This window comes from Mesoplodon bidens (genome assembly GCF_964165515.1).
Source record: "Mesoplodon bidens genome assembly, contig: HAP1_SCAFFOLD_47, whole genome shotgun sequence".
Classification (NCBI taxonomy): Eukaryota; Metazoa; Chordata; class Mammalia; order Artiodactyla; family Ziphiidae; genus Mesoplodon; species Mesoplodon bidens.
Genome location: NW_027671336.1, coordinates 1,076,705 through 1,098,643, shown reverse-complemented (window position 1 = coordinate 1,098,643; position 21,939 = coordinate 1,076,705). Strand labels below are relative to the sequence as shown.

General features: G+C 44.2%; 1 long non-coding RNA gene across 1 annotated transcript in view; it reads right to left on the bottom strand.

Moving 5' to 3' along the window:
* Positions 1-823: 823 nt before the first annotated feature.
* Positions 824-21,939, bottom strand: part of LOC308611550 — a 412,721-nt gene continuing 391,605 nt past the window's right edge. The window contains exon 3 of the long non-coding RNA XR_014014963.1: positions 824-886. This is a non-coding gene — a long non-coding RNA (uncharacterized lncRNA). The remainder of the gene's footprint in view (positions 887-21,939) is intronic.

The following is a 21,939-nucleotide window of genomic DNA, read 5'->3' as shown; positions in this document are numbered from 1 at the left end:
CGCTTGTCAGCACAATGCTCCATGACACGTCATCACAATGCACCATGCGCTTGTCATCACAGTGCTCCACAATCTTGTCATCACAAGGCTCCATTAACATTGTCATCACAATGCTCCATGCACATCTCATCAATATGCTCTCTCACCACTGATATCACAATGTTACATCACTATTCATTACAATACTCCCTCACCCCTGTCATCACAATGTTCCATGACACCTGTCATCACAATACTCCATGAACATTTTCAGCCCAATGCTCCATGAACTTCTCATCACAATGCTCCATGAACCCTGTCATCACAACGCTCCATGTCCCTTGTCATCACAATATTCCATGAATATTTTCATCCCAATGCTCCATGACCCATGTCATCACAATGATCCATGCCCTTGTCATCCCAATGCTCCATGACCCCTGTATTCACAATGCTCCGTGATGCTGGTCATCACAGAGTTCCATGACACCTGTCATCACAATGCTCCATGCCTTTGTCAGCAAAATGCTACATGACCTTGTCATTACAATGCTCTATGCACTTGTCATCACAATACTCCATTACCATTGTCATCACAATCCTCCTTGAACCCTGGGATCACATTTTTTCATGCCCTTGTCATCACAGTGCTCCATGCTCCTTGAAATCAAAATGATCCATGACCTCTGTCATCACAAAGCTCCATGCCCTTGTCATCAAAATGCTCCATGACCCCTGTCATCACAATACTCCATGAATATTTTCAGCCCAGTGCTCCATGACTTTCTCATCGCAATGCTCCATGACCAATATCATCACAATGCTCCATGACCACTGTCATCAAAACACTCCATGACACCTGACAACACAATGATCCGGGACTCTTGTCATCACAATGCCCCATTACCTAGTCATCACGATGCTCCATGACACCTGTCATCACAATACTCCATGAATATATTCAGTCCAAACTCCATGACCCTTGTCATCAAAATGATCCGTGCCCTAATCATCCCAATGCTCCATGACCTCTGTATTCACAATGCTCTGTGACACTTGTCATCACAGTGCTCCATGACTCCTGTCATCACAATGCTCCATGCCTTTGTCAGCAAAATGCTACATGACCTTGTCATTACAATGCTCGATGCGCTTGTCATCACAATACTCCATTACCATTGTCATCACAATCCTACATGAACCTTGGGATCACATTGCTTCATGCCCTTGTCATCACAATGCTCCATGATCCTGGAAATCAAAATGATCCATGACCTCTGTCATCGCAATTCTCCAAACCCTTGTGATCACAATGTTCGATAACGCTTGTCATCACAAGGCTCCATGATGCCTGTCATCACAATACTCCATGACCTTTTCATCACAATGTTCCATGACCTTTGTCATCACAATTCTCAATACACCTGTCATCACAATGCTTCCTGACTCTTGTCGTCAGAAGGATCATTTAACCCTGTCAAGAAAAGTCTCCATGCTGTTTTCATCACAATGCCCCATGCCATTTTCCTCACAATAATCCTTGCCATTGTCATCAAAATACTCCACAAGCTTGTCATCCAAATGCTCCATGACCCATGTCATCACAATTCTCCATGCACTTGTCAGCACAATGCTCCCAGACCCTTGTCATCACAATGCTCCAAGCCATTGTCATCACAATGCTCCATTACCTTTGTCATCAGAATCCTCCATGACACTTGGCATCACAATGCTCCATGGCATTGTCATCACAATGGGCCATTACATATGTCATCACAATGCTCCCTGACACCAGTCTTCACAATAATGCATGACCTGGTCTTCACAATGCTCCATGCCCTTGTCATCACAATGCGCCATTCCAACTGTCATTGCAATAATCCATGAAACTTATTAGACCAATGTTCCATGCCCTTGTCATCACAATGCTCCATGCCCTTGTTATCACAATGCTCCATGATTCCAGTCATCAAAATGCTTCATGACCTTTGTCATCACAGTGGTCCATGCCCTCATCATCAACAGTCTCTGTGATCTTTTTAACCTAAATGCTCCATGAAATTTTCATCACAATGCTCTTTGACCCTTGTCATTACAATATTCTATGCCTTTCTCAGCACAATGCTCCATGACCGTTGTCATCACAATGCTCCATGCGCTTGTCAGCACAATGCTCCATGACACGTCATCACAATGCACCATGCGCTTGTCATCACAGTGCTCCACAATCTTGTCATCACAAGGCTCCATTAACATTGTCATCACAATGCTCCATGCACATCTCATCAATATGCTCTCTCACCACTGATATCACAATGTTACATCACTATTCATTACAATACTCCCTCACCCCTGTCATCACAATGTTCCATGACTCCAGTCATCACCATGCTACATGCACTTATCATCACAATGTTCGATGACCTATGACATCACAATGTTCCATAAACCCTGTCATCAAAATACTCCATGACCCTTTTCATCAAAATGCTCCATGTCCCCGGACATCACAATGCTCCATAGCCCTTGTCATTACAGTGCTCCTTGACGCTCGTCATCACACTTATCCATGGACTTCTCATCACAATGCTCCACGATCTTGCCATCACAATGCTCCATGCCCTGGTCATCACAATGCTCCATGTCCCTTGTCATCACAATTCTCCACGTCCTTGTCATCACAATGCTCCATGACAGTTCTCATCACAATTTTACATGCTTTTGTCATCACAATTCTCCATGCACATGTCATCACAATGCTCCATGACCCCTGTCATAGCAAGCTTCATGCCTCTGTCATCACAATGCTTCACGACTTTTTCGTCAAAATTCTCAATGGCCGTTATCATCAAAATGCACCATGAACCATGTCATAACAATGCTCCATTACCTTTGTCATCACAATCCTCCAAAACACTTGGCATCACAATGCTCCATGCTATTGCCATCACAATGGAACATGAAATATGTCATCACAATGCTCCCTGACACCTGTATTCACAATACTCCATGACCTTGTCATCACAATGTGCCATGCCCACTGTCAACACAATTATCCATGAAACTTGTCAGACCTATGCTCCATGCCCCTGTCATCACAATACTCCATGCACTTGTCATCACAATGCTCCATGACCCCAGTTCTCACAATGCTCCGTGACTCCAGTCATCACAAGGTGTCATGACCTGTGTCATCACAATGATCCATGCCCTCATCATCACAAGGCTCTGTGAACTTTGTCACCACAATGCTCCATGAACTTTTCATCACAATGCTCCGTGACACTTGTTATCACAATGCTCAAACCCTTTGTCAACTCAATGCTCCATGACCCTTGTGATCACAATCTTCCATGCGCTTGTCAGCGCAGTGCTCCATGACCCATGTCATCACAATGCTCCATAAACATTGTCATCACAATGATCCTTGCACGTCTTATCAAAATGCTCTCTCACCACTGATATCAAAATGTTCCCTCACTAGTCATCACAATACACCCACTCCCCTGTCATCACAATGGTCCATAACCCCTGTCATGAAAATGTTCCATGACCCCTGACATCACAATGTTCCATAACCCCTGTCATCACAATGTTCCATGACCCTATTCATCAAATTGCTCCATGACCCTGTCATCACAATGCTCCCTGCCCTTCTCATCACAATGTACCACACCCTTGTCATCAAAATGCTCCATGACTTTGTCATCACAAAGATCCATGATCCTTGGCATCACAATGCTCCATGTTCGCTCTCATCACATTGCTTCATGCCCTTGTCGTCACAAAGCTCCATGACACATGTCATCAGAATGCTCCATGGCCTTCTCATCACAGTGCTCTATGCCCTTGCAATCACAATGCTCCATTACACCTCTTATCACAATGCACCAAGACCGCTGTAATCACAATGCTCCATGCCCCTTTTCATCTCAATGTTCCATGAACCCAGTCATCACAATGCACCATGCCCACCATCATAATGCTTCATGCTGTTGTCATCACAATGAAATCATAATGCTCCATGACCTCTCTCATCACAATGCTCCACATCCTTGTGATCAAAATGTTCCATAACACTTATCATCACAAAGCCCCATGAGGCTCGTCATCGCAATTATCCATGGTCTTCTCATCACAATGCTCCATGACTTTTGTCACCACAATGCTCAATACCCTTGTCATCACAATGTTCCCTGACACTTGTCGTCAGTATGCTCCTTGAACCCTGTGATGACAAGGCTCCATGGCCTTCTCATCCCAATGCTCCATGCCCTTGTCATCACAGTGCTCCAAGACCCCTGTAATCACAAGGCTCCATGCCCCTTTTCATCAGAATGTTCCATGAGACATATCATCACAAGGCTCCATGGTCTTCTCATCACAGTGCTCCAGTACCTTGTCATCACAACGCTCCATGACCCCTATCATCAAAACACTCCATTTCCCTTGTCATCACAATATTCCATGAATATTTTCATCCCAATGCTCCATGACACTTGTCATCAAAATCATCCATGCACTTGTCATCCCAATGCTCCATGACCCCTGTATTCACAATGCTCCGTGACGCTTGTCATCACAGTGCTCCATGACACCTGTCATCACAATGCTCCATGCCTTTGTCAGCAAAATGCTACATGACCTTTTCATTACCATGTTCTATACGCTTGTCATCACTATACTCCATTACCATTGTCATCACAATCCTCCATGAACCTTGGGATCACATTGTTTCATGCCCTTGTCATCACAATGCTCCATGCTCCTTGAAATCAAAATGATCCATGACCTCTGTCATCACAATGCTCCAAACACTTGTGATCAGAATGTTCCAAAACACTTGTCATCACAACACTCCATGATGCCTGTCATCACAATACCCCATGCCCTTTTCATCACAAGGCTATATGAAGTTTGTCATCACAATTCTAAATACACTTGTCATCACAATGCTCCGTGACACTTGTCGTCAGAATGCTCCTTGAAACCTGTCACGAAAAGGCTCCATGCCTTTTTCATCACAATGCCCCATGCAGTTTTCATCACAATGCTCCATGCCGTTGTCATCAAAATACTCCACAACCTTGTCATCAGAATGCTCAATGACCTTTGTCATCACAATTCTCCATGCACTTTTCAGCACAATGCTCCCTGACACTTGTGATCACAATGCTCTAAGCCATTTTCATCACAATGCTGCATTACCTTTGTCATCAGAATCCGCCATGACACTTGGCATCACAATGCTCCATGCCATTGTCCTCACAATGGGCTATTACATAAGTCATCACAATGCTCCCTGACACAAGTCTTCACAATACTGCATGACCTGGTCTTCACAATGCTCCATGCCCTTGTCATCACAATGTGCCATTCCAACTGTCATTGCAATAATCCATGAAACTTATTAAACCAATGCTCCATGCCCTTTTCATCAAAATGTTCCATGCCCTAGTTATCACAATGCTCCATGACCCATTATCATCACAATGCTCCGTGAGTCCAGTCATCACAATGATTCATGACCTTTGTCATCACAATGGTCCATGACCTTGTCATCAACAGTCTCTGTGACCTTTTTAACCACAAGGGTCCATGAAATTTTCATCACAATGCTCTTTGACCCTTGTCATCACAATACTCTCTGCCTTTCTCAGCATAATGCTCCATGACTGTTGTCATCACAATGCTCCATGCGCTTCTCAGCAAAATGCTCCATGACACATGTCATCACTGTGCACCATGCGCTTGGCATCACAGTGCTCCACAATCTTGTCATCACAATGCTCCATTAACCTTGTCATCACAATGCTCCATGCACTTCTCATCAATATGCTCTCTCACCACTGATATCACAATGTTACATCTCTATTCATCGAAATACTCCCCCACCCCTGTCATCACAATGTTCCATGACTCCTGTCATCACAATGCTACATGCACTTATCATCACAATGTTCGATGACCTATGACATCACAATGTTCTGTAAGCCCTGTCATCAAAATGCTCCATGCCCCTTTTCATCAAAATGCTCCATGTCCCCTGCCATCACAATGCTCCATAGCCCTTGTCATTACAGTGCTCCATGACGCTCGTCATCACAATTATCCATGGTCTTCTCATCACGATGCTCCAAGGTCTTGCCATCACAATGCTCCATGCCTTGGTCATGACAATGCTCCATGTCCCTTTTCATCACAATTCTCCACGTCCTTGTCATCACAATGCTCCATGACAGTTCTCATCACAATGTTACATGTTTTTGTTATCACAATTCTCCATTCACAGGTCATCGGAATGCCTCATGACCCCTGTCATAGCAAGCTCCATGCCTCTGTCATCACAGTGCTTCACGAAGTTTTCATCAAAATTCTCAATGGCCATTGTCATCAAAATGCTCCATGACCCTTGTCATCACAATGCTCCAAGCCCTTGTCATCACAATGCTCCATTACCTTTGTCATCACAAACCTCAATAACACTTGGCATCACAATGCTCCATACCATTGTCATCACAATGGAACATGAAATATGTCATCACAATGCTACCTGACACCTGTATTCCCAATGCCCCATGTCCCTTGTCATCACAGTTCTCCACGTCCTTGTCATCACAATGCTCCATGACAGTTCTCATCACAGTGCTCCATGTCCCTTGTCATCACAATTCTCCATGCAAATGTCATTGCAATGCCCCATGACCCCTGTAATAGCAAGCTCCATTCCTGTGTCACCACAATTCTTCACGACCTTTTCATCAAAATTCTCAATGGCCGTTGTCATCACAATGTTCCATGACCCTTGTCATCAGAATGCTCCAAGCCCTTGTCATCACAATGCTCCATTACCTTTGTCATCACAATCCTCCAAATCACTTGACATCACAATGCTCCATACCATTGTCATCACAATGGAACATGAAATATGTCATCACAATGCTCCCTGACACCTGTCTTCACAATATTCCATGCCCTTGTCATCACAATGTGCCATGCCCACAGTCAACACAGTTATCCATGAAACATGTCAGACCAATGCTCCATGTCCCTGTCATCACAATGCTGCATGCCCTTGTCATCACAATGCTCCATGACACCAGTTCTCACAATGCTCCGTGACTCCAGTCATCACAAGGCTTCATGACCTGTGTCATCACAATGATCCATGCCCTCATCATCAAAAGGCTCTGTGAACTTTGTCACCACAATATTCCATGAACTTTTCATCACAATGCACCGTGACACTTGTTATCACAATGCCCCGTCCCTTTGTCAACTCAATGCTCCATGACCCTTGTCATCACAATGTTCCATGCGCTTGTCAGCGCAGTGCTCCATGACCCATGCCATCACAATGCTCCATAAACCTTGTCATCACAATGCTCCTTGTACGTCTTATCAAAATGCTCTCTCACCACTGATATCAAAATGGTCCCTCAATAGTCATCACAATACACCCACTCCCCTGTCATCACAATGGTCCATAACCCCTGTCATGAAAATGTTCCATGACCCCTGACCTCACAATGTGCCATAACCCCTGTCATCAAAATGTTCCATGACACTTTTCATCAAATTGCTCCATGACCCTGTCATCAAAATTCTCCCTGCCCTTCTCATCATAATGCACAACACACTTGTCATCAAAATGCTCCATGACTTTCTCATCACAAATATCCATGACCCTTAGCATCACAATGATCCATGTCATTGTCATCACAGTGCTCCATGATCACTCTCATCACATTGCTTCATGCCCTTGTCGTCACAAAGCTCCATGATGCATGTCATCAGAATGTTCCATGGCCTTCTCATCACAGTGCTCCATGCCTGGCCATCACAATGCTACATTACACCTGTCATCACAATGCTCCAAGACCCCTGTAATCACAATGTTCCATGCCCCTTTTCATCTCAATGCTTCATGAACACTGTCATCACAATGCACCATGCCCACCATCATAATGCTTCATGCTATTGTCATCACAATGAAATCATAATGCTCCATGACCACTCTCATCACAATGCTCCAAATCCTTGTGATCAAAATGTTCCATAACACTTATCATCACAACGCCCCATGACGCTCGTCATCACAATTATCCATGGTCTTCTCATCACAATGCTCCATGACTTTTGTCACCACAATGCTCAATACCCTTGTCATCACAATTCTCCCTGACACTTGTCGTCAGTTTGCTCCTTGAACCCTGTGATGACAAGGTTCCATGGCATTCTCATCCCAATGCTCCATGCCCTTGTCATCACAGTGCTCCACCACGCCTTTAATCACAAGGCTCCATGCCCCTTTTCATCAGAATGTTCCATGAGACATATCATCACAAGGCTCCATGATCTTCTCATCACAATGCTCCAGTACCTTGTCATCACAATGCTCCATGAATATTATTAGCCCAATGCTCCATGACCTTCTCATCACAATGCTCCATGACACCTGTCATTAAAATGCTCCATGACACCTGACATCACAACGCTCCATGTCCCTTGTCATCACGATACTCGATGAACATTTTCATCCCAATGCTCCATGACCCTTGTCATGACAATGATCCATGCCCTTGTCATCCCAATGCTCCATGACCCCTGTATTCACAATGCTCCGTGACGCTTGTCATCACAGTGCTCCATGACACCTGCCACCACAATGTTCCATGCCTTTGTCAGCAAAATGCTACATGACATTGTCATTACAATGCTCAATGAACTTGTCATCACAATACTCCATTACCATTGTCATCACAATCCTCCATGAACCTTGGGATCACATTGTTTCATGCCCTTGTCATCACAATGCTCCATGCTCCTTGAAATCAAAATGATCCATGACCTCTGTCATCACAATGCTCCAAATCCTTGTGGTCACAATGTTCCATAACACTTGTCATCACAACGCTCCATGATGCCTGTCATCACAATACTCCATGCACTTTTCATCAAAATGTTCCATGACCATGGTAATCAAAAGTCTCAATACACTTGTCATCACAATGCTTCCTGACTCCTGTCCTCAGAAAGCTCCTTGAGCCCTCGCACAAAAATGCTCCATGCCTTTATCATCACAATGTCCCATGCCATTTTCATCACAATGTTCCATGCCATTGTCATCAAAATACTCCACAAGCTTGTCATCCAAATGCTCCATGACCCGTGTCATCACAATTCTCCATGCACTTGCCAGGACAATGTTCCCTGACCCTTGTCATCAGAATGCTCCAAGCCATTGTCATCACAATGCACCATTACCTTTGTCATCAGAATCCTCCATGACACTTGGCATCACAATGCTCCATGCCATTGTCATCACAATGGGCCATTACATATGTCATCACAATGCTCCCTGACACCAGTCTTCACAATACTGCATGACCTGGTCTTCATAATACTTCATGCCCTTGTCATCACAATGCGCTATTCCAACTGTCATTGAAATAAACCATGAAACTTTTTAGACCAATGTTCCATGCCCTTGTCATTACAATGCTCAATGCCCTTGTTATCACAATGCTCCGTGACTCCAGTCATCACAATGCTTCATGAGCTTCGTCATCACAATGGTCCATGGCCTCGTCATCAACAGTCTCTGTGACCTTTTTAACCTCAATGCTCCATGAAATTTTCATCACAATGCTCTTTGACCCTTGTCATCACAATACTCTATGCCTTTCTCAGCAGAATGCTCCATGACCGTTGTCATCACAATGCCTCATGCGCTTGTCAGCACAATGCTCCGTGACACATGTCATCACAATGCACCATGCGCTTGTCATCACAGTGCTCCACAATCTTGTCATCACAATGCTCCATTTACCTTGTCATCACAATGCTCCATGCACTTCTCATCAATATGCTCTCTCACCACTGATATCACAATGTTACATCACTATTCATCACAATACACCCTCACCCCTGTCATCACAATGTTCAATGACTACTGTCATCACAATGCTACATGCACTTATCATCACAATGTTCGATGACGTATGACATCACAATGTTCCGTATGCCATGTCATCAAAATGCTCCATGTCCCCTGACATCACAATGCTCCATAGCCCTTGTCATTACAGTGCTCCATGATGCTCGTCATCACAATTATCCATGGTCTTCTCATCACAATGCTCCACGGTCTTGCCATCACAATGCACCATGCTTTGGTCATCACAGTGCTCCATGTCCGTTGTCATCACAATTCTCCACGTCCTTGTCATCACAATGCTCCATGACAGTTCTCATCACAGTGCTCCATGTCCCTTGTCATCACAATTCTCCATGCACATGTCATCGCAATGCCCCATGACTCCTGTCACAGCAAGCTCCATTCCTGTGTCACCACATTGCTTCAGGACCTTTTCATCAAAATTCTCAATGGCCGTTGTCATCACAATGCTCCTTGACCCTTGTCATCACAATGCTCCAAGCACTTGTCATCACAATGCTCCATTACCTTTGTCATCACAATCCTCCAAATCACTTCACATCACAATGCTCCATACCATTTTCATCACAATGGAACATGAAATATGTCATCAAAATGCTCCCTGACACCTGTCTTCACACTACTCCATGCCCTTGTCATCACAATGTGCCATGTCCTCAGTCAGCACAGTTATCCATGAAACTTATCAGACCAATGCTCCATGCCCCTGTCATCACAATGCTGCATGCCCTTGTCATCACAATGCTAAATGACACCAGTTCTCACAATGCTCCATGACTCCAGTCATCACAAGGCTTCATGAACTGTGTCATCACAATGATCCATGCCCTCATCATCACAAGGCTCTGTGAACTTTGTCACCACAATGCACCATGAACTTTTCATCACAATGCTCCATAAATCTTGTCATCACAATGCTCCTTGCACGTCTTATCAAAATGCTCTCTCACCACTGATATCAAAATGTTCCCTCACTAGTCATCAAAATACACCCACTCCAATGTCATCACAATGGTCCATAACCCCTGTCACGAAAATGTTCCATGACCCCTGACATCAAAATGTTCCATAACCCCTGTCATCATAATGTTCCTTGACCATTTTCATCAAATTACTTCATGACCCTTCATCACAATGCTCCCTTCCCTTCTCATCACAATGCACAACGCACTTGTCATCAAAATGCTCCATGACTTTGTCATCACAAAGAACCATGACTCTTGGCATCACAATGCTCCATAAAACTTGTCATCACAATGCTCCTTGCACGTCTTATCAAAATGCTCTCTCACCACTGATATCAAAATGTTCCCTCACTAGTCATCACAATACACCCAATCCAATGTCATCACAATGGTCCATAACCCCTGTCATGAAAATGTTCCATGACCCCTGACATCAATATGTTCCATAACCCCTGTCATCATAATGTTCCTTGACCATTTTCATCAAATTGCTTCATGACCCTGTCATCACAATGCTCCCTTCCCTTCTCATCACAATGCACAACGCCATTGTCATCAAAATGCTCCATGACTTTGTCATCACAAAGAACCATGACCCTTGGCATCACAATGCTCCATGTCATTGTCATCACAATGCCCCATGATCGCTCTTATCACATTGCTCCATGCCCTTGTCGTCACAAAGCTCCATGACTCATGTCATCAGAATGCTCCATGGCATTCTCATCACAGTGCTCCATGCCCTTGCCATCACAATGCTCCATTACACCTGTCATCATAAAGCTCCATGACCCCTGTAATCACAATGCTCCATGCCCCTTTTTATCTCAATGCTCCATGAGCCCGGTCATCAAAATGCACCCTGCCAACCACTATAATGCTTCATGCTATTGTCATCACAATGAAATCATAATGCTCCATGACCACTCTCATCACAATGCTCCAAATCCTTGTGATCAAAATGTTCCATAACACTTATCATCACAACGCCCCATGACGCTCGTCATCACAATTATCCATGGTCTACTCATCACAATTCTCCATGACTTTTGTCACCACAATGCTCAATACCCTTGTCATCACAATGCTCCCTGACACTTGTCATCAGTATGCTCCTTGAACCCTGTGATGACAAGCCTCCATGGCCTTCTCATCCCAATGCTCCATTCCCTTGTCATCACAGTGCTCCACAACCCCTGTAATCACAATGCTCCATGCCCCTTTTCATCAGAATGTTCCATGAGACATATCATCACAAGGCTCCATGTTCTTCTCATAACAATGTTCCAGTACCTTGTCAACTCAATGCTCCATGACCCCTGTCATCACAATACTCCATGAATATTTTCAGCCCAATGCTCCATGACTTTCTCATCGCAATGCTCCATGACCAATATCATCACAATGCTCCATGACCACTGTCATCACAACACTCCATGACACATGACCACACAATGATCCGGGACTCTTGTCATCACAATGCCCCATTACCAAGTCATCACAGTGCTCCATGACACCTGTCATCACAATAATCCATGAATATATTCAGCCCAAACGCCATGACCCTTGTCATCAAAATGATCCGTTCCCTAGTCATCCCAATGCTCCATGAGCTCTGTATTCACAATGCTCTGTGACACTTGTCATCACAGTGCTCCATGACACCTGTCATCACAATGCTCCATGCCTTTCTCAGCACAATGCTCCATGACCGTTGTCATCACAATGCTCCATGCGCTTGTCAGCACTATGCTCCATGACACGTCATCACAATGCACCATGCGCTTGTCATCACAGTGCTCCACAATCTTGTCATCACAAGGCTCCATTAACATTGTCATCACAATGCTCCATGCACATCTCATCAATATGCTCTCTCACCACTGATATCACAATGTTACATCACTATTCATTACAATACTCCCTCACCCCAGTCATCACAATGTTCCATGACTCCCGTCATCACCATACTACATGCACTTATCATCACAATGTTCGATGACCTATGACATCACAATGTTCCAAAACACCTGTCATCAAAATGCTCCATGACCCTTTCCATCAAAATGCTCCATGTCCCCTGACATCACAATGCTCCATAGCCCTTGTCATTACAGTGCTCCATGATGCTCGTCTTCACAATTACCCATGGTCTTCTCATAACAATTGTCCACGTCCTTGTCATCACAATGCTCCATGACAGTTCTCATCACAATTTTACATGCTTTTGTCATCACAATTCTCCATGCACATGTCATCGCAATGTGCCATAACCCCTGTCATAGCAAGCTCCATGCCTCTGTCATCACAATGCTTCACGACCTTTTCATCAATATTCTCAATAGCCGATGTCATCACAAAGCTCCATGACCCTTGTCATCACAATGCTCCAAGCCCTTGTCATCACAATGCTCCATTACCTTTGTCATCACAATCCTCCACAACACGTGACATCACAATGCTCCATGCCATTGTCACCACAATGGCACATGAAATATGTCATCACAATGCTCCCTGACACCTGTCTTCACAATTCTGCATGACCTTGTCATCTCAATGTGCAATATCCACTGTCAACACAATTATCCATGAAACTTGTCAGACCAATGCTCCATGCCCCTGTCATCACAATGCTCCATGCCCTTGTCATCACAATGCACCATGACCCCAGTTCTCACAAGGCTCTGTGAATCCAGTCATCACAAGGCTTCATGACCAGTGTCATCACAATGAACCATGCCCTAATCATCACAAGGCTCTGTGAAATTTGTCATCACAATGCACCAAGAAATTTTCATCACAATGCTCCGTGACACTTGTTACCACAATGCTCAACCCCTTTGTCAACTCAATGCTCCATTAACCCTGTCATTACAATGCATCATGCCCACCATCATAATGCTTCATGCTATTGTCATCACAATGAAATCATAATGCTCCATGACCCCTCTCATCACAATGCTCCTAACCCTGGTGATCAAAATGTTCCATAACACTTTTCATCACAACGCCCCATGACGCTCGTCATCACAGTTATCCATGGTCTTCTCATCACAATGCTCCATGACTTTTGTCACCACAATGCTCAATACCCTTGTCTTCACAATGCTCCCTGACACTTGTCGTCAGTATGCTCCTTGAACCCTGTGATGACAAGGCTCCATGGCCTTCTCATCCCAATGCTCCATGCCCTTGTCATCACAGTGCTCCACGACCACTGTAATCACAAGTCTCCATGCCCCTTTTCTTCAGAATGTTCCATGAGACATATCATCAGAAGGCTCCATGGTCTTCTCATCACAATGCTCAATGACACCTGTCATCACAACACTCCTTTAATATTTTCAGCCCAGTGATCCATGACCTTCTCATCACAATGCTCCATAACCCCTGTCATTACAATGCTCCATGAACTCTGTCATCACAACGCTCCATGTCCCTTGTCATCACAATACTCCATAAACATTTTCATCCCAATGCTCCATGACCCTTGTCATCAGAATGTTCCATGCCCTTGTCATCCCAATGCTCCATGAACCCTGTATTCACAATGCTCCGTGACGCTTGTCATCACAGAACTCCATGACACCTGTCATCACAATGCTCCATGCCTTTGTCAGCAAAATGCTACATGACCTTGTCATTACAATGCTCTATGCACTGGTCATCACAATACTCCAATACCATTGTCATCACAATCCTCCATGAAACTTGGGATCACATTGTTTCATGCCCTTGTCATCAAAATGCTCCATACTCTTTGAAATCAAAATGATCCATGACCTCTGTCATCACAATGCTCCAAACACTTGTGATCACAGTGTTCCATAACACGTGTCATCACAACGCTCCTTGATGCCTGTCTTCACAATACTCCATGCCCTTTACATCACAATGCTCCATGAACTTTGTCATCACAATTCTCAATACACTTGTTATCATAATGATTCCTGACACTTGTCGTCAGAATGTTCCTTGAAACCTGTCACGAAAAGGCTCCATGCCTTTTTCATTACAATGCCCCATGCCATTTTCATCACAATGCTCCATGCCATTATCATCAAATACTCCACAAGCTTGTCATCAGAATGCTCCATGACCTTTGTCATCACAATTCTCTATGCACTTGTCAGCACAATGCTCCCTGACACTTGTCATCACAATGCTCCAAGCCATTGTCATCACAATGCTCCATTACCTTTGTCATCAGAATCCTCCATGACACTTGGCATCACAATGCTCCATGCCATTGTCATCACAATGGGACATTACATATGTCATCACATGTTCCCTGACACCAGTCTTCACAATACTGCATGACCTGGTCTTCACAATGTTCCATGCCTTTTTTATCACAATGCTCCATGACCCATGTCATCACAATGCTCCGTGAGTCCAGTCATCACAATGCTTCATGACCTTTGTCATCACAATGGTCCATGCCCTCGTCATCAACAGTCTCTGTGACCTTTTTAACCTCAATGCTCCATGAAATTTTCATCACAATGCTCTTTGACCCTTGTCATCACAATACTCTATGCCTTTTTCAGCACAGTGCTCCATGACACATGTCATCACAATGCACCATGCGCTTGTCATCACAGTGCTCCACAATCTGGTCATCACAATGCTCCATTAACCTTGTCATCACAATGCTCCATGCACTTCTCATCAATATGCTCTCTCACCACTGATATCACAATGTTACATCACTATTCATCACAATACTCCCTCACCCCTGTCATCACAATGTCCCATAACTCCTGTCACCACAATGCTACATGCACTTATCATCACAATGTTCGATTAACTATGACATCACAATGTTCCATAAGCCCTGTCATCAAAATGCTCCATGACCCTTTTCATCAAAATGCTCCATGTCCCCTGATATCACAATGCTCCATACCCCTTGTCATTACAGTGCTCCATGACGCTCGTCATCACAATTCTCCAAGTTCTTGGCATCACTATGTTCCATGACACTTCTCATCACAGTGTTACATGCTTTGTCAGCATACTACTTCACAAACTTGTCATCAGAATGCTCCATGACCCTTGTCATCACAATTATCCATGCCCCTGTCATCACAAAGCTCCATGCCCTTGTCATCACAATATTCCATGACCCCTGTCATCACAATACTCCATGAACATTTTCAGCCCAATGCTCCATGACTTTCTCATCGCAATGCTCCATGACTAATATCATCACAATGCTCCATGACCACTGTCATCACAACACTCCATGACACCTGACAACACAATGATCCGGGACTCTTTTCATCACAGTGCCCCATTACCTAGTCATCAAAATGCTCCATGACCCCTGTCATCACAATAGTCCATGAATATATTCAGCCCAAACTCCATGACCCTTGTCATCAAAATGATCCATGCCCTTGTCATCCCAATGCTCCATGACCCCTGTATTCACAATGCTCTGTGACACTTGTCATCACAGTGCTCCATGACACCTGTCATCACAATGCTCCATGCCTTTGTCAGCAAAATGCTAAATGACATTGTCATTACAATGCTCTATGTGCTTGTTATCACAATACTCCATTACCATTGTCATTAGAATCCGCCATGAACCTTGGGATCACATTGCTTCATGCCCTTGTCATCACAATGCTCCATGCTCCTTGAAATCAAAATGATCAACGACCCCTGTCATCACAATGCTCCAAACCCTTGTAATTACAATGTTCCATAACACTTGTTATCACAACGCTCCATGATGCCTGTCATCACAATACTCAATGCCCTTTTCATCACAATGTGCCATGACCTTTGTCATGACAATTCTCAATACACTTGTCATCACAATGCTCCCTGACTCTTGTCGTAAGAATGATCCTTGAACCCTGTCAAGAAAAGGCTCCATGCTGTTTTCATCACAAGGCCCCATGCCACTTTCCTCACAATAATCCATGCCATTGTCATCAAAATACTCCACAAGCTTGTTATCCAAATGCTCCATGACCCGTGTCATCACAATTCTCCATGCACTTGCCAGCACAATGCTCCCTGACCCTTGTCTTCACAGTGCTCCAAGCCATTGTCATCACAGTGCTCCATTACTTTTGTCATCAGAATCCTCCATGACACTTGGCATCACAATGCTCCATGTCCCCGGACATCACAATGCTCCATAGCCCTTGTCATTACAGTGCTCCATGACGCTCGTCATCACAATTATCCATGGTCTTCTCATCACAGTGCTCCACGGTCTTGCCATCACAATGCTCCATGCCCTGGTCATCACAATGCTCCATGTCCCTTGTCATCGCAATTCTCCACGTCCATTTCATCACAATGCACCATGACAGTTCTCATCACAATGTTACATGCTTTTGTCATCACAATTCTCCATGCACATGTCATCGCAATGCCCCATGACCACTGTCATAACAAGCTCCATGCCTTTGTCATCACAATGCTTCACGACATGTTCATCAAAATTCTCAATGGCCATTGTCATAACAATGCTCCATGAAACTTGTCATCACAATGCTCCAAGCCCTTGTCATCACAATGCTCCATGCCATTGTCATCACAATGGAACATGAAATATGTCATCACAATGCTCCCTGACACCTGTCTTCACAATACTGCATAACCTTGTCATCACAATGTGCCATGCCAAATGTCAACACAATTATCCATGAAACTTGTCAGACCAATGCTCCGTGCCCCTGTCATCACAATGCTCCATGACCACAGTTCTCACAATGCTCCGTGACTCCAGTCATCACAAGGCTATATGACATGTGTTATCACAATGATCCAGGCCCTCTTCATCACAAGGCTCTGTGAACTTTGTCACCACAATGCTCCATGAACTTTTCATCACAATGCTCCATGACACTTGTTACCACAATGCTCCATCACTTTGTAAACTCAATGCTCCATGAACCTTGTCATCACAATGTTCCATGCGCTTGTCAGTGCAGTGCTCCATGACCCATGTCATCACAATGCTCCATAAACTTTGTCATCACAATGCACCTTGCACGTCTTATCAAAATTCTTTCTCACCACTGATATCAAAATGTTCCCTCACTAGTCATCACAATACACCCACTCCCCTATCATCACAATGGTCCCTAACCCCCGTCATGAAAATGTTCCATGACCCCTGATATCACAATGTTCCATAACCTCTGTCATCAAAATGTTCCATCACCATTTTCATCAAATTGCTCCATGACCCTGTCATCACAATGCTCCCTGCCCTTCTCATCACAATGCACAACGCCCTTGTCATCAAAATGCTCCATGACTTCGTCATCACAAAGAAACATGACCCTTGGCATCACAATGCTCCAATACCTTGTCAACACAATGCTCCATGACACCGGTCATCACAATACTCCATGAATATTTTCAGCCCAGTGCTCCATGACCTTCTCATCACAATGCTCCATGACCCCTGTCATTACAATGCTCCATGACCCCTGTCATCACAACGCTCCATGTCCCTTGTCCTCACAATACTCCATGAACATTTCCATCCCAATGCTCCATGACACTTGTCATCACAATGATCCATGCCCTACTCATCCCAATGCTCCATGACCCCTTTATTCAAAATGCTCCGTGACGCTTGTCATCACAGAGCTCCATGACACCTGTCATCACAATGCTCCATGCCTTTGTCAGCAAAATGCTACATGACCTTGTCATTACAATGCTCTGTGCACTTGTCATCACAGTACTCCATTACCATTGTCATCACAATCCTCCATGAACCTTGGGATCACATTGATTCATGCCCTTGTCATCACAATGCTTCATGCTCCTTGTAATCAAAATTATCCATGACCTCTGTCATCACAATGCTCCAAACCCTTGTGATCACAATGTTCCATAACACTTGTCATCACAACGCTCCATGATGCCTGTCATCACAATACTCCATGTCCTCTTCATCACAATGCTCCATGACTTTTGTCATCACAATTCTCAATACACTTGTCATCGCAATGCTCCCTGACACTTGTTGTCAGAATGCTCCTTGAACCCTGTCATGAAAAGGCTCCATGCCTTTTTCATCACAATGTCCCATGCCGTTTTCATCACAATGCTCCATGCCATTGTCATCAAAATACTCCACAAGCTTGTCATCAGAATGCTCCATGACCTTTGTCATCACAATTCTCCATGCACTTTTCAGCACAATGCTCCCTGACCGTTGTCATCACAATGCTCCAAGCCATTGTCATCACAATGCTCCATTACCTTTGTCATCAGAATCCTCCATGACACTTGGCATCACAATGCTCCATGCCATTGTCATCACAATGGGCCATTACATATGTCACCACAATGCACCCTGTCACCCGTCTTCACAATAATGCATGACCTGGTCTTCACAATGCTCCATGCCCTTGTCATCACAATGCACCATTCCAACTGTCATTGCAATAATCCATGAAACTTATTAGACCAATGCTCCGTGCACTTGTCATCACAATGCTCCATGCCCTTGTTATCACAATGCTCCATGACCCATGTCATCACAATGCTCCGTGACTCCTGTCATCTCACTGATTCATGACCTTTGTCATCACAGTGGTCCATGCCCTCGTCATCAACAGTCTCTGTGACCTTTTTAAACTCAATGCTCAATGAAATTTTCATCACAATGCTATTTGACCCTTGTCATCACAATACTGTATGCCTTTCTCAGCAAAATGCTCCATGACCGTTGTCATCACCATGTTCCATGCGCTTGTCAGCACAATGCTCCATGACACATGTCATCACAATGCACCATGCACTTGTCATCACAGTGCTCCACAATCTTATCACAATGCTCCATTAACCTTGTCATCACAATGCTCCACGCACTTCTCTTCTATATGCTCTCTCACCAGTGATATCACAGTGTTACATCACTATTCATCACAATACTCCCTCACCCCTGTCATCACAATGTTCCATGACTCCTGCATCACAATGCTACATGCACTTATCATCACAAATTTCGATGACCTATGACATCACAATGTTCCATAAGCCCTGTCATCAAAATGCTCCATGACCCTTTTCATCAAAATGCTCCATGTCCCCTGACATCACAATGCTCCATAGCCCTTGTCATTACAGTGCTCCATGTCGCTCTTCATCACATTTATCCATGGTCTTCTCATCACAATGCTCTACGGTCTTGCCATCACAATGCTCCATGCCCTGGTCATCACAGTTCTCCAATTTCTTGACATCACTATGTTCCATGACACTTCTTATCACAGTGTTACATGCTATGTCAGCACAATACTACACAAGCTTGTCATCAGAATGCTCCATGGCTGCTGTCATCACAATACTCCATGAACATTTTCAGCCTAATGCTCCATGACTTTCTCATCGCAATGCTCCATGAGCAATATCATCACAATGCTCCATGACCACTGTCATCACAACACTCCATGACACCTGACAACACAATGATCTGGGACTCTTGTCATCACAATGCCCCATTACCTAGTCATCACAATGCTCCATGAACCCTATCATCACAATACTCCATGAATATATTCAGCCCAAACTCCATGACCCTTGTCATCAAAATGATCAATGCCCTGGTCATCCCAATGCTACATGACCTCTGTATTCACAATGCTCTGTGACGCTTGTCATCACAGTGCTCCATGACACCTGTCGTCACAATGCTCCATGTCTTTGTCAGCAAAATGCTACATGACCTTGTCATTACAATGCTCTATGCGCTTGTCAACAGAATACTCCATTACCATTGTCATCACAATCCTCCATGAACCTTGGCATCACATTGCTTCATGCCCTTGTCATCACAATGCTCCATGCTCCTTGAAATCAGAATGATCCATGACCTCTGTCATCACAATGCTCCAAACCCTTGTGATCACCATGTTCCATAACACTTCTCATCACAACGCCCCATGACGCTCAACATCACAATTATCCATGGTCTTCTCATCACAATGCTCCATGAACTTTGTCATTACAATGCTCAATACCCCTGTCGTCACAATGCTCCCTGACACTTGTCGTCAGTATCATCCATGAACCCTGTCATGACAAGGCTCCATGCCATTTTCATCACAATGGTCCATGCCCTTTTCCTCACAGTGCTCCAAGCACCCTGTAATCACAATGCTCCATGCACTTGTCATCACAGAACTCCGTGATGCATGTCATCAGAACGCTCCCTGGCCTTCTCATCCCATGTTCCATGCCCTTGTCATCACAATGCTCCACAATCCCTGTAATCACAGTGCTCCATGCCCCTTTTAATCAGAATGCTCCATGAGACTTGTCATCAAAAGTCTCCATGGTCTACTCATCACAATGCTCCATTACCTTGTCATCACAATGCTAAATGACACCTCTCATCACAATACTCCATGAACATTTTCAGCCCAATGCTCCATGACCTTCTCATCACAATGCTCCATGACCACTGTCATCACAACGCTCCATGAACCCTGACAACACAATGATCTGGGACTCTTGTCATCAAAATGCTCCATGCGCTTGTCATCCCACTGCTCCATGACAGCTTAATCACAATGCTCCGTGACGCTTGTCATCACAGTGTTCCATGAGCATTGTCATCACAATGCTCCATGCCTTTGTCAGCAAAATGCTACATAATCTTGTCATCACAATGCTCCATGAGCTAGTCATCACAATCCTCCATGACCCTTGGGATCACATTGCTTCATGTCCTTGTCATATCTCTCTTGCCTTTCTGGTTTTTACAGATTTTTGGATGTCCCATTTGACCGCTGGGTAGTGACAATACTTTGTAGTGTGGATTTGCATTGCACGCTTGCTTGATTGGCCAAAAACGGCGTATGCATTTTCTCCTGAATATATTCAGGAGAAAAGCCATACGCCGTTTTTGGCCAAGTGCATCACTGTCGAAGTTGTGATGCTTTTCCTGTGCTTTAAAAGCGATTCCAATTTACCTCATGCAATATGTTTTGTGCAATTATGCCTCATTTTAAAGTCCGCTTCATTCCCTTCTCCCAACAGATT